Source organism: Larus michahellis, chromosome 1, assembly GCF_964199755.1.
Source record: "Larus michahellis chromosome 1, bLarMic1.1, whole genome shotgun sequence".
Classification (NCBI taxonomy): Eukaryota; Metazoa; Chordata; class Aves; order Charadriiformes; family Laridae; genus Larus; species Larus michahellis.
Window position 1 is genome coordinate 63,356,877 of NC_133896.1, and position 13,044 is coordinate 63,369,920.

Sequence of the window (13,044 nt, forward strand, 5' to 3'; positions counted from 1 at the left end):
TTCTTTGCTGAAGCATTTCTTTTGGGTTTCTCATGGCAGAAAACCTAGAAATTGGAGTTATTAAACAGGCACATATTGTTCACTGCTCTCTTCAAGGGATGTGCTAAAGGCAATATATACTCTACAGGACTTTAATTTCCATTGTTTACTTTCTTTCATATACATCAAACTGTTTGATAACAGCAGAAGCAGAGCACCCATGTATGATCCAGCCCTTATCTCATGACCGAAGCAGAACTATTCTTACAGAAGCTTCCAACCCAGAGAACGTGCATCCAAGTTTTGTATTCCAGGGTAACCACAAGGGCATACTCCACCCAAGATGTTTGAACGTTGTCCTGGACTGGGCCCCAATACTGTTTATTGTGCACAGGAAAAACTCATTACTACAAAGCAGCCAGCACTGAATGCTTTTCACAAGAGCACATTTCACAGGACCCACAACAAAATATCAAAGTAGGAGTCTTCTGGAGTCAAACCCTTTGCGGAAGCCCTTGTTCCCTGAATTATTCAATAAACATCATCCCCTTTCATCTTAAATGCTCATAAACATCTCATTTCCAGCCCCATGTGAGGCAAAATCCTAGCTCTACTGAAGGTATTGATTTGACTCCAGTGATTATGGTGTGGCTTGCATTTCACCCACCAAACCCTCCATGTTCACCTCCTTTCTGCTCCTCACCAACACAGGTCTACCTACAGAAACCTGAGCAGAGTCCCCTCAGCTCAAGTCCATAAAACCTCTCTGGAAGGGACAAGTCTTGCAGGTTCTCATGCAATGTTAAAAGAATACAAATGTTTCCCACAGGGTGAGAGATGAGGACTCCCACAGCTGATGACCAGCACTAGGAGAGAGGTGACTTACCCAATACAACAGCCTGATGATAAGCAGGTTCCTCTGTGAACTTCCCATCCCCCCACCCCAAAAATATCAGCGTTACACACTCAGCTCTAAAGGTCTGGCTCAGGGAAGAGGCTCTCCATGAATGTTTTTCTCCCTGCAGAGGATGCTGATGTTAACAAATGCACATGTTCTCTAGATTAGATACCCCATATCCTCACCAGAACCACCTTCTTTATGCAAAGGTAGAAGCTGCACTATGTTGATTCAATTACCCATGGCTGAACACAATGGATCTTTTGATAACAACCAGATTTTCTTTATTGGAAAGAGAATGTCTACAGACATTACTGGCAAACTAAACCTAAACTTGATCTTTTAGGGGAAATTCCCCAAACATTTTCTTCAATTAGAAGAGGCACAAGAAGAGATTATGTAATGCTATACTTGATTTATTTCTTGACTGGTAAGAAAAATGTTTGGCATTCAAGCAGGCATTCTTCTTCCCATCTCTTCCACATGCAATAACTCAAACATTCAGATTGGATAGTGTTTACTTAATAAAAATCTATCATCCCCTTCTCCAAGTGGGTTCACTGCATTCATATTAAAAAGAAAAATAAGACGGAAGAGAAATTTCAGCACTAGAAATAGGTTAGCAAGAAAATATCTCTGCTTATATGCCTTCCCAAGCAAATGGCATATTAGAGATGCCTAGTGTTTGTAAATACAGTTATATAAAACTAAGAAATCACTTTTCTTTAGATTTTCTTCACACAAATCTGACTTTTGATGACAGGTAAAAATGATGATGAGTAAGAAATCAGTCCTACCTCAGGCCGCATGTTTAGCAAGACTGACTTTTCAAAATACTGTACACTGAGATAAGAGTAAGCAGTTTATATGGCAAATATGCTCCCAGATAACTCAGATTAATATAAATTTCTATGGAGGAACTGAACTGGAACAATAGACCAATCCATCTCATAACTCTTGATGATCGCCTGTAAACTACTCTTTTACCCTCTTTAATACTTGCCTCTTTAATACTCACAAACTCTGAACCATACTGTAAAAGTGCCTGTTTCTCTTACCTGACCAGAAAGGGTCCAGAAACTAAGTCATCTGAGCAAGATGCACTCACCTGAAATACTGCTGCATGGTCTCAGCAATTCAATTAGCATAAATCAAACCGGTTTGAGTATTGCTGGATGAATAAATTACTTATGGTTTCTGATCAACTGAAAAAGTTTTTTGACAAGTTTGATCTAAACTCAGTATTAAAAAAAAAATCCCAACAGAGAGAGAAACTTTCAAGAAAACATTTGATGTAACCTGAAGGAAGCTTACAAGAGTCAGGTTCTTTACTGTGAAATGACATTACCTACCAAAATTTACCTAGATTGGATGTGTGTGTGTTAACCCTCCCCTTCAAAAGGAGCCAAAACACTTTGTTTGGGCTTCCCCTCCTTCTCAACATCTTGTTTTTTTGAAGGGAAAAGAAGGAGGCAAGGGAAGAGATGGGACTACCCTGCCATCTTTCTCCAAGTAGTTATTTATATAACTTTTTTTATTCAACTACAAAACTGAAAAAGAAATACCATAAAGTTTTCTCCAAAGTACCAAAAAGCCCCAAACCTCACTTCCGGGCCATCGCTTAGCTAAAGTTAATGGAGCAATGACAGTTGACACAAGCTTGTTTTTCTGGTGATCTCATCGACATACACTGATGAAGCACAGTGAGAGATATCACTAAGTTACACTGACTCTGTGAAGCAGCTGCTTAAGAAAAGGTACATTACACAATCTTCTGCTTAATTCTGCATTCAAGGATTTCATGGCAAGTCCTACCAAAACCTCCTTTATTGCAAAACACTATTCACAAGTTTAAAAAAAAAAAGCTACATGCGTAACAGAGACAGTGAGACGGCTGAACTTCTTAAGTCCTTCAGGAAAAAAGAGTGGGTTGGTGATTACCTGCTTCCAGGCCTTTTGAAAATTTATTTTTACTTCAAAATAGAAAGAAGGAAAAATCAATGTAATCCAAGGTCAGGTTTGATTTTTCAAAAAGCAGATCTTTATCAGGAGCCTGAAATAAAAATAAAGTACTACTACTGAACACATCCAGAGGAAGGCAACAAAACTGATGAAAGGGCTGGAAAGGCATGTCCTGTGAGGACTTTGGGTTTGTCTAGTTTGGAGAAAAAGGGGCTGAGGGGTCACCTCACTGCTCTCTACAGCTTCCTGAGGAGGGGAAGTGGGGAAGGAGGTACTGATCTCTTCTCCCTGGTACCCAGTGGTAGGACGCATGGGAATGGTTCAAAGCTGCACCAGGGGTGGTTCAGACTGGACATTAAGAAGCATTTCTTTACCGAGAGGATGGTCAAACACTGGAACAGCCTTCCTAGAGAGGTGGTCAATGCCCCAAGCCTCTCAGTGTTTAAGAGGCATTTGGACAATGCCCTTAAAAACATGCTTTAACTTTTGGTCAGCCCTGAATTGGTCAGGCAGTTGGGCTAGAGGATTGTCATAGGTCCCTTCCAACTGAAACAGTCTAGTCTATTCTACAAACAATAACAATAATAAAAATCCTACTGGAAAGCTGCCTCGAACATGAATGAGCGGAGAGACTGGGATCAGCATATGTTAAATTTGGTTTGAAGAACAGAAAAGAAAATTTTTAATCCTGCAGTGAATGTTGGTCAGAGTTAAGTCTTTCACTGCTCTGACAGGGCAAGTACTCTGTTTCTGATAATGTTTCCAGATAGCTTTGGATCAGAAAAATAATTTTACCCCATGCAAGCAAAGATTAAGCAAGCGGGACACGAAGCAATATATTACATTAGAATAAGTTAGCTTGTAAAAAACCCAACTTCATCAAATTATGGCAATATTTTATGAAATTTGTGCCTTTCAGGCAATCCTGTTTTTCCTTGAAACACACCCAAAAGTGTCTTTCTCTGATTAGTTGAGGAATTTTGGAATTTAACAGGGGAAACCTTGATTTCCCACTGAATTTGTGTATGCTACATCATCCTACAAGAAAAGTTTCCTGCTGTGCAAACAAGAAGATACCAACAGGGCAAACTTTAGTACAAACTAAGCAGCAATAGCTGTCAGTGTCCTTCACCAAAACAAGTACACGACTGTTGTATGTGAGCAAAATTTCATGGCAAAACTTCGAGTCACTCATAGTAATCTCAGGGGACAGAGACAGAAATCTGATGCAAAAAACCAGTTACCACATGTTGGTTTCCCAGTAGGAAACCCCTCAGTCCTCTCTCCGAGTTTGACAAAGCTGAAAAATGGCAGGCAGCTAGACGAGGGCTTCTTACATCATTTGGAAAGAACTCAATAGCTTACACATCTCTTCTCAGTAAGAAATTCTCTTGCAGAATTTGACTACAGATTGCCACACATACAGCCTAGCATGTCAAGGCAGGGAAAAACAAATTCTCAGTGACAGCCTGATCCCAACCTCCCTGAATTCATGGAAAAGCTCCCATGGACTTCAGTAGACTGTGAAGGATGCTTTCAGGGTCTGTTTTTGGCCAGATGTCAATTACTGAAGTGCTACATGTGCTGGAGAAGACACCCTTCTCAACTTCAGTAAGAGGCATTTATTTCCTTTTGCTACTGTGCCGCTCTGGGTAATGCAAGACTTGATTCTTACCTAAAAGAAAATGTGAAGCCTATATTCACAGCATGCTTTGCAGCTGCACCACGTCATGTGGAAAACATATCCATCTTCAGGGGGTAGGAGGGGGCTTAACGTTTTTTAAAGAAAAAGCTCCAATAGTCTGAAAAGTCTCTGGCAGCTCTTCCCTTTTCAATTTAGCAAGGTGGTGTTTGGCTGATGCTGGCAAGCAAACTCCTATTTATGAAGTGCCCTCACGGTGCCCTGTGAAATTTGCCATTTCCCTCCATGACAGTCAGCACAATCTATCACAAGAACATAATCCCCTAGGACAGGAGACCCAAGCCCCTTCACTGCTCTCCTCTGCAAACAGATGCGTGCATGCTCCCCAGCTCTGGAAGTCACGGCCTGCTTTTGGCAAAGAACTTCAGCAGCTGCACATCTGCAGAGGGGGATCTCATCCTCCCCCCCAGCCTGCAAAGCAAGCTCAGCATTTGTTTCTCTCCAGATGACACCCTGATGGGTTGATTTAATCATTCACATATGCATGCCTATTCACAATGCTAGCAAAATACCACGGCTGTGACAGCATCTCACCTGAACTGCTCACAGTAACACGGCTTGTCAGCACGTGCTTGGCAAGACATTTCGCAGGATATTAAGAGGAAAGCAATGTTCAAGGACATCACTAACATAAAATGATTCTACCGAACACAACTGGGTGTGAGAGACCACTTATGATGAGGAAAACACCTCAACAGGTGGTTAATTTTAAGCCTATGCTCAAAGCCCACTGTCTTCAGTTAGATTTAAGCTTGCGTTCCATAAAGTCCAGTCCAGACCTTCCTGAGTGGGAATGATGTACTGCACTGGGCACCAGAGTACTCTGCTGGGTGGATTTATGCATGCGCTTAGACCTACACGTCTGCTTAAATGATTTGCCAAACTGGGGGCACTGTACAGAATATTTAAGCATAGCAGGATCACAGAAACACTTCACCACTTTGATTCCCAAAGGGAAATTTAATTAAAACACAGAGTATCTAGCCATTTAAAATTATTCTTATTACAAAGAGCTGTAAGTCCTTGCCCCTTGAAACAGTCTCTCTGGTGGATTGCCAGAGACCCCACTAAGTTTCTGGAAACACAACTTACGTGCCCGAACTTGGTAAGGAGCCATCTGTTCTCAGGGATCTGCAGGACCAGGAGTCTCAGTGCCTGGCAGGGTCCTACCCAGAACTTTTTCATCCGCTTCCAAGTGAGGTGGCACCTTTCCCCACTCAAGCTGCCCCTATTCATCATCATCCCTCAACATTTTAAATGTCTGGGCCAGATTTTCAAACGAGGTCAGAGCCAAGTTTTTCTGACTGCTTCTCCGAGACCAGATTTTCTGCCAGGCAGTCTCCTGCACAGATATCTAACCAAGGCAAGACCCTTCCAAGCAAGGTCAGCATCCCTTATGCTGAACTGTTCAGCAAATCTGAATACTTACCATGATGCCTAATGAGGAGCTGGGCATAGGAAAAATACAGCTGCAACATCTACTTGCAGAACCCATCTCTACACTAGTCTCAATCCAGATCACTAGCTCTCTGCTGCACATGCACTAGAGAAACAAGACCAGTGAAACAACCTTCCGTCTGCATTAGCAATGCTATTTTACAGAGAAGACAAGACTTGCTGCAGTTAAAGGAGGCCACAGTTGAAAACAAAGTAATGCCCCTCCAACAGCTCATGCAGAAGCATCTACCTTATTATTATCTACCGTAGTGGCACAGCACCAGTAGCAACTCACAAACCCCACTTCAGGCATCACAGATAGAGCCGAACAACAGCTAACTTACCTGTCTAGTTTCCTTCCTTTTGCCTTTTACTCTGATCTTCCATCACACATCTCAAAATGATGCAAGTCCCACACCCGCACTCCTAGATGAGACCTCATCAGCACTGCACATGAAGCCAGCTGCAAGAAGAACCCAGGGGACAGCCAGGCCCATCTGTTAGAGGCTTTTCTCTGCACGGGTTGGTGTTTTTATTTTAACTCCCTCTGCTTCTGGGCCCCTCTCCGTCTCTCGCCCCTCCCATCTCCCTCTCTCTGCTCATGAGGAGAGAGTTTCCATCCTGGCTCTGGGCCAGCACATGTATGGGCAAAGGCAGCCTTCAGGAAAAGCCATCTTCTGCTCCCTTTCATCACATAAACACTGCCGGTTCCCAGCCCAGGAGCACAGGGCTGAGCGAGAGTTTTGGCTGCAGCACGGGGGGACTGAGGACCAGCAAATCCTGCCCAGGCTGAACACAGCAGCCTGGGCACAGTGCAACCACCTCCTTTCCTGGCCCCCCTGCTCCCAGTGAGTAACACCAGGCTTTATCCCAACCGCCCATGAGATGGCCGACACAGACTTATCTCATGTTCAGCAAAGGACCATGATTAACAGAACATAAAGATAACAGGTAACATTCTAGCCAAATTCTCATTTGCATGAGCGATTAAAAAAAGAAAACCAAAAGACCCCAAGCAAACCTGGCTGGCAGTGTCCCAGTACTAGGATGATGACCTAGCCTGAAGCATACAAGAAGGCCTCAGAGATGTACTAACTCCTAACAAGCTTAATTGGTAAAAACCGACCTTTAATTACTGCTGTAACTATTGAATCTCCCCTGCTAAATCCCTGGAACTAACAGTATGCCAGATGCAGCTGGTTTCCATAACCTGGGGAGGGGAAGAAGCACTGAAACACAGGATGAAGTTTATACCAGCACTCACAGAGTTCACTCCAGCAGGACATTACTCTTTTGAGCTTCTATCTTTCCAACTACGCTTGACTTCCCCTCAGCTTTACCACAGGACAGTACTATTTGCAGAAGGGACAGAAATACGGCTCTCAGTGCATGTTACCTGCATTAAAGAAAGGAGTCTTAGTGTTTCAAACTTCTTTTAAGGAAGATTTCTCATGAGCCCCCTTTTAGGGTCTATGTTGCACATACCTGGCACCCCATATTTGGCCAGCAAATGTTTAGGCAACGTATTTACCTCAGAGGAGTACAAACCCAGAGGGTTCAGCATAGGATAACTGTGGCCATCACACCAGGATTATCCCAAGAACACAACATCTGTTAGCAACTGCAACAGTGATGGGGTGAAACTGATATGGTTCAGAGCTGCTCAGAGCCATCTCAACACAGGAAGGACAGGACCATCAAGATGGCAGAGCCCCAGAGGGGTTTAACTGCAAGCTCTATGCCATGAGTTCTGTAAAAAAGACAGGTATTGCTTCGGCCAGGATTAGGGAATAAAAAGGTGTGTTTCAAGAACTGAAAGTGTGCCTACTTGCTAGGTCACCTGCTCTTGCAAGAATGTGAATAAAAATGTGCTTCACAGAGGATTCTGCCTGAGCCTATTTCATTCAGACCGGAACTTATTTCTCACAGTTCCAACTAAGCTCCTGGCTTGCTAAAAGACATGAACTGCTGAAGACTTGCATGACCAGCTGGCAAGTATCCATTGCTCCGATCAGGAACTGGACTGGGGACTTACAACTTTCACCTTATCGGTCCTACATCTACAGACACAGAATACCTTGACCCAGTTAGGTGGTGAACCACATAAAGGTTGGGACAGATCTTGAATAAGACTGGCCTATAGGACCATTAAGTATTTACTTATGTCAGACAGTGATGATGCCTTCTAGTGCCATACTGACAACAGAGACCTTGAACTGATCCTCAGCCTGTTCTGTGCCAGGCTTCCACCCAAGGACACGGCCCTCAGTTGAAAACCCAGGTTGTAGAGAGTCATCAGCTCCAGGGACTCTAGCTTCTTTGTCTTAGGCACCCAACTTCAAGATCACCCAAGGCCCCAGCGGAAGCTTACATTTCAAAAGCACAGCCTTCACAAAGCCAGGAGCCTGCAGTTCAGTCATATGGCATACACATGCCTGACCACAGACACCCGAGAATTAAAGCGGTCCCATTTGGTCTTCACTAAAACCTGGGCTGAAACCACCACCAAAGGGCATGCATATTCACAGATTTCAGCCTGTGCTTTCATTTCCAGTAGTTGATAAAGCTGCTGAGGCGAAAGCCAGAGAAAAATCCCATGAGCAAGATAAGCATGCTATTGTCTTTCCATTGCATTTCAGAGCTACAATCAAGGAAACATTCTCCTCTCCAGCCTTGTCTGGGTAAAACAATGCTTACAGATCACAACCCCTCAGATGCAATGTTATTTGAGCTGTATCTAGGCAAGTCCGGGCTCACTCATTTACTGTCAGAATGCAAATGCAAAAAGGAATTTCTTTCTAGCTGCATCCCACTCCCTTCTTCCCCATGGAGAGTCTTCTCAGTCCTTAAGGAACTGCTATGCAAGTTCATTAAAAGTCCTATTTCAGCATTTCCTTCGTAGTAGAGGCCTCTTCCAGCCAGCTCTTGGGATCCTGCCAAAAGACATATCAGCCACTAGTACTTAAATCCTTCCGCTAAAAAATGCTTCCCTAAAGAGCTTATACCTCAGTTCTGGCTGCCTAAGTGAGCTGATCATCAAAATTAACCAGCCTCAACAAGAGCTTAAGAGAGGTTTTTCCTCCACTCTTATGGGCTTAATGGTGCACTACAGAGCCTTTTCTCCCCTTGGTCTGGCCTCCACTTCAGAAGGAGGAGGAACTTCATCACAGTTCCAATCAGGAAATAAATGTCAGGTACCACAAAAGGAAGAGAGAACCCACTACCTTGGATGATGCATTCAGCGAGATCCAGAAGAACATAACATTTACCAGGCACTTCTGAGACGTCCAGCATCTCCCCATGTTTAAAGCTCTGTTGTGTGAAGATCTGATTGGAGAATTTCTTAAACTTGGCACAAGGATTGCATTTGCCTCTGTGTCCCCGGAGCACCCAGCACAATACAGGTTTCAATTCCTGTCCATACGAATTAGTTGTTACAGCTGATATCCAGAAAAAACTCTGTGGAAGAGGTCCTACTGAGTTAAGATCACCTCTGAAAACCATAGCCTTGCTGCTTACATGGTCTTTATTTATCATCTCCTTGTTGAAATTAACATTTCTAACACATAAACACACCAGGCATGGGAGAAAGACAAGCATATTGCAAGCGCTTGACAAAGGATCTAAATGCCCTTCTTGTTTTTGAAGAACAGAAAGCATCACGTGGTTGCCTCTGCCGACAAAATGTCCTGAAAGATTTCCCAAGGCAGTGAGCTGGGGACACTACTGAAAGCACCACTTTGGGACACTCCACATGCACTTGAGGTCTACAAGCAGAATCGTGCTTGGGGATCTGAGCTGATGAACAGGGAGCGCTTCTGTGCTGCCTGTCAGGGCAAGGAACATGCCAAAGGACAACCCAGGCTTCAGCACACAGCCTTCTCACCAGAGGCAAAGAGAGGTCCCAGCAGAGCCATAAATCTTTAGCCTGCTTTTTACATTCCGGGTCACTCCAGCGCCCTTTGTTTTCAGTGGTTTCTCTTCCGTTTCTCAAAGAGACACTATATTACCCTGGGAAATCCTGTGGCTTTCCTCTCTTTTCCATACTTAACAGAGTTTTCAGTTGTTTCCAAGTCCATCCCAACATGGGGGATCCATTCTCACATGCTGAAACACTGTTTGTATTATTTTAAAAACCCCAACTAAACAAAAAAAAACCCAAAACTAACAACCACCAAACCCCACAAACACTACTCTGATGACAATTCAGAATAAAACACAAGGGTCAAGGAAACGCATTCCTTTCCTCTGTCAGGATGCAGTAATGACTCCCTTTCTGGTGGTTCAGAAACAGAGCCAGTACACTTTATTGGACTTCACTACCACACACCAGGAATCAGTGGTCAGTAAGGTGGCAGCAAACACAGAAAACAGCTTTTTAATCCATCAGCAACACCAGCAGCTCCCCTCCCAGTAGCAAATGAAAGCCCCACGGAAATCCCTCTGCTGCTCTCTTTATCCTCCCAGCTGAGCTGCAGGCCAGAGACACTCCTCTCCAAAAGCAACAATCCTGCTTAAATGGCAAAAGCAAAGGTGGACGGAAACACTGCAGGGTCAGGAACAGGTCCCATACAACTTGCTGACCTGTCCAGGAAACAAATTGTGCTCTTGTAAAGTGCAGAATTAACTATCCCATGCTTAGCACTTACTACTTGCTCCTGCAAGGCTCCAGTGCAGCCCCCAAGCAGTCAGAAAGCCTCAATCCCCCCTAGATCATCCCTTTTCCAGCACCAATAATCAACAGCAAGGCTCCTTGGGGACTCATAAAACCAAAACCTCTGAAAGCGTCCCAAACACACCTTGCACAGCTTACCTGCCAGTTTGCATTTGACACCCTGGAACCACGGCAGCAGACAGCTGTAAATTCTCCCCTGTTCCCTTCCCAACCACCACTCCCCTCCACCAACTCCATGCCTAACGCATCAGCATTCGTAATCCCTGGGCACCACAGCAGGAACGCAAGCTGGTGTTTCCCCAGGACAGGTGAATACTTTCATAGATCCCAAGCGGGAGTCAAAAATGCCACTCTCTTAGCTACAGGCTGCACTCAAGTGCAGACATTTCCTCCTGCTGAACGCAAAGCTGGAGAAAAGCAGGCTATCCAGAGCAGAAAGAGAAATGCAGAGCTACGATCACAGAGGGAATCAGAGTTTTACTAAAACTGAGGGGGACTCTGCTGTTTGCTCCGGTAGGGCCTGGGCTTTCCCCAAAGAATTTACTCAGCGTTTCCTCATCTTTTTTTGTCGCGGGAGATGGAGGCAGGGCTGAGTCCACCGCGGGGCCCCACGCTGGGCGGCTGGGCTGACTCTGCTCCCCCACCCCATCGCTCCCGAACCACTTGGGCCGAGTGTTCAGCAGTAGCGCCTCCGTCCTCCCCGCGTCCCCTCGGCTCTTCTCCCACCCGCCCGCGGCCGAGAGCCTCTCCGGCTGCCGACCCGGCTGACCCGCAGCCGGCGGGGACGGAGGGAGCAGCAGCGCTCCCCTTCCCGGCGGGAAAGCGGCGGGGGCGAACGGCGGCGCCCTCAGCCGCCAGCAGGGTTCGGCTCACTCCCCCCGGTTTCCGTCTCTCCAGCCAAACGCATTACTGGGGGAAGAAAAACTAATTTAGGGGCTAAATGGAAAAAAAAAAAATGAACTAGCGATTTTTTGGAGCGGCACCGATCCCGCGCCACGGCAGACGACAGGCGGCGGGGGCTGCCGCCCGGCCCCTCTGCCCGCTCTCCACTGGTAATCCCCGCCGCTGCCCCGGCCCCGCCACGGGCCCCTCCGCGGCCCCCCTACCTTCCTCGGCGGCGGGGGGCCGTGCCCCGGCATAGCGACGGCGGCGCCCGGCGCCGGGCTGGCGGCGTGCGGACGCGCGGCTGGGGGCTCCCCGCCTGCCGCGCCATGCAGCGCCGCGCCGCTGCCACCGCCCCCCACCGGCACCAGCCCCGGCCCCGGCCGCCCTCCGGCGGGGAGCACCGCCCCGCCCCGCCCCGCCGCTACGGCAACCGCTCCCGCCCCTCCGCCCGGGGGAATATCGCCTCCTGTGCCGCGGGCTGACGGCGTCGGACCCGGGCGGAGGGGCGCCCGGTGAGGCTGAGGTGCCCGGCGGGGAAGGGGGGGTGCTCGGCGGTGGTGGTGGTGGGGTACACGGAGGTTGGGGGCCTGCCGGTGGCAAGGCCAGAAATTAAAAAAAAAAAAAAAAAAAAAAAGAGCTGAGGTGCACAAATCGCCTTTCTGGTTGCAAACAGAAATATCCGAGGGAAAGCAGAAAGTCCTTACTTGCGACCAAAACCGGCACCGGTTACTCCCAAGAGCTTCCCGTCGCTGGAGGAGCCTGTCACGACGTCTGAGCAGCTCACAGACACGCTTCATGGGAAAGCAGCTGGCCAGGAAAGCCTCAAGCCTTCGAGACGATTTCCATCAGCTGATCCATTCACCTGCGCGGGGCCGTAATCCTGTTGGCACAGGTATTTGTTCGGTCAGACCGGAGCCAGCCCTTAAAGCAAGGGAGGGATCTGGATTGGAAAGGGGATTAATTCTTCCTACAGGTATTCAGTTCCCAGGGCACATTAAAAAAAAAAAAATTATCAGAAAGGGTTTTCTCCTCTGAGTAGAAATACACAGTTAGTAACATACACCCAAAGCTGAGAAACGACTGAACTCCAGTGCGAAAGGCCACCAGCTGCCAGCCTAAAGCCTCCTTGCACAAGACCATAGCTTTGCTGAACAGCCATGATGGCAATGCCACTTGCAGTGTCACCTGTGCAGTAACCATCCCCTAAAACACAATCTTTGATGGGTTGCAGTGATATACACAAACGCTCTCAAAAGGGAGACCCCAATGATGTCATCCTCAGCAGCAGGTTCATTAATTTCAATTTATAAAAGGTCTGTGTCCTTTGCAAAGGATATGAGCAATCCTTTGTAGCCATCTAATTACAAGTGAGGTTAATACATTGCCAGTTTACTCAGGAATAGCCAGAAGACCCAGCACTGCTGTCAGAGCAGAAAGCCTAAGGTTCAGAGCAAGCCTGGAAGATGAAACAACTCAGTAGCTCTACTGAAATACCATCATCACCTC

The 13,044-nt window shown here is 46.5% G+C and overlaps 1 protein-coding gene across 5 annotated transcripts in view; it reads right to left on the reverse strand.

The window, feature by feature from the left end:
• DENND2A (DENN domain containing 2A) overlaps window positions 1–12,294 on the reverse strand; it is a 63,347-nt gene extending 51,053 nt beyond the window's left edge. For 2 of the 5 annotated variants that reach the window (XR_012586385.1, XM_074582341.1), the window contains exon 1: window positions 11,760–11,895. The gene's annotated coding sequence lies outside the window, so the exon portion shown is untranslated. Of the gene's footprint in view, window positions 1–6,322; window positions 6,442–11,759; window positions 11,902–12,242 lie in introns of those variants that run through there. The other 3 variants (XR_012586387.1, XM_074582350.1, XM_074582360.1) reach the window with 3 other exon arrangements.
• Between the last annotated feature and the right edge of the window lie 750 nt (window positions 12,295–13,044).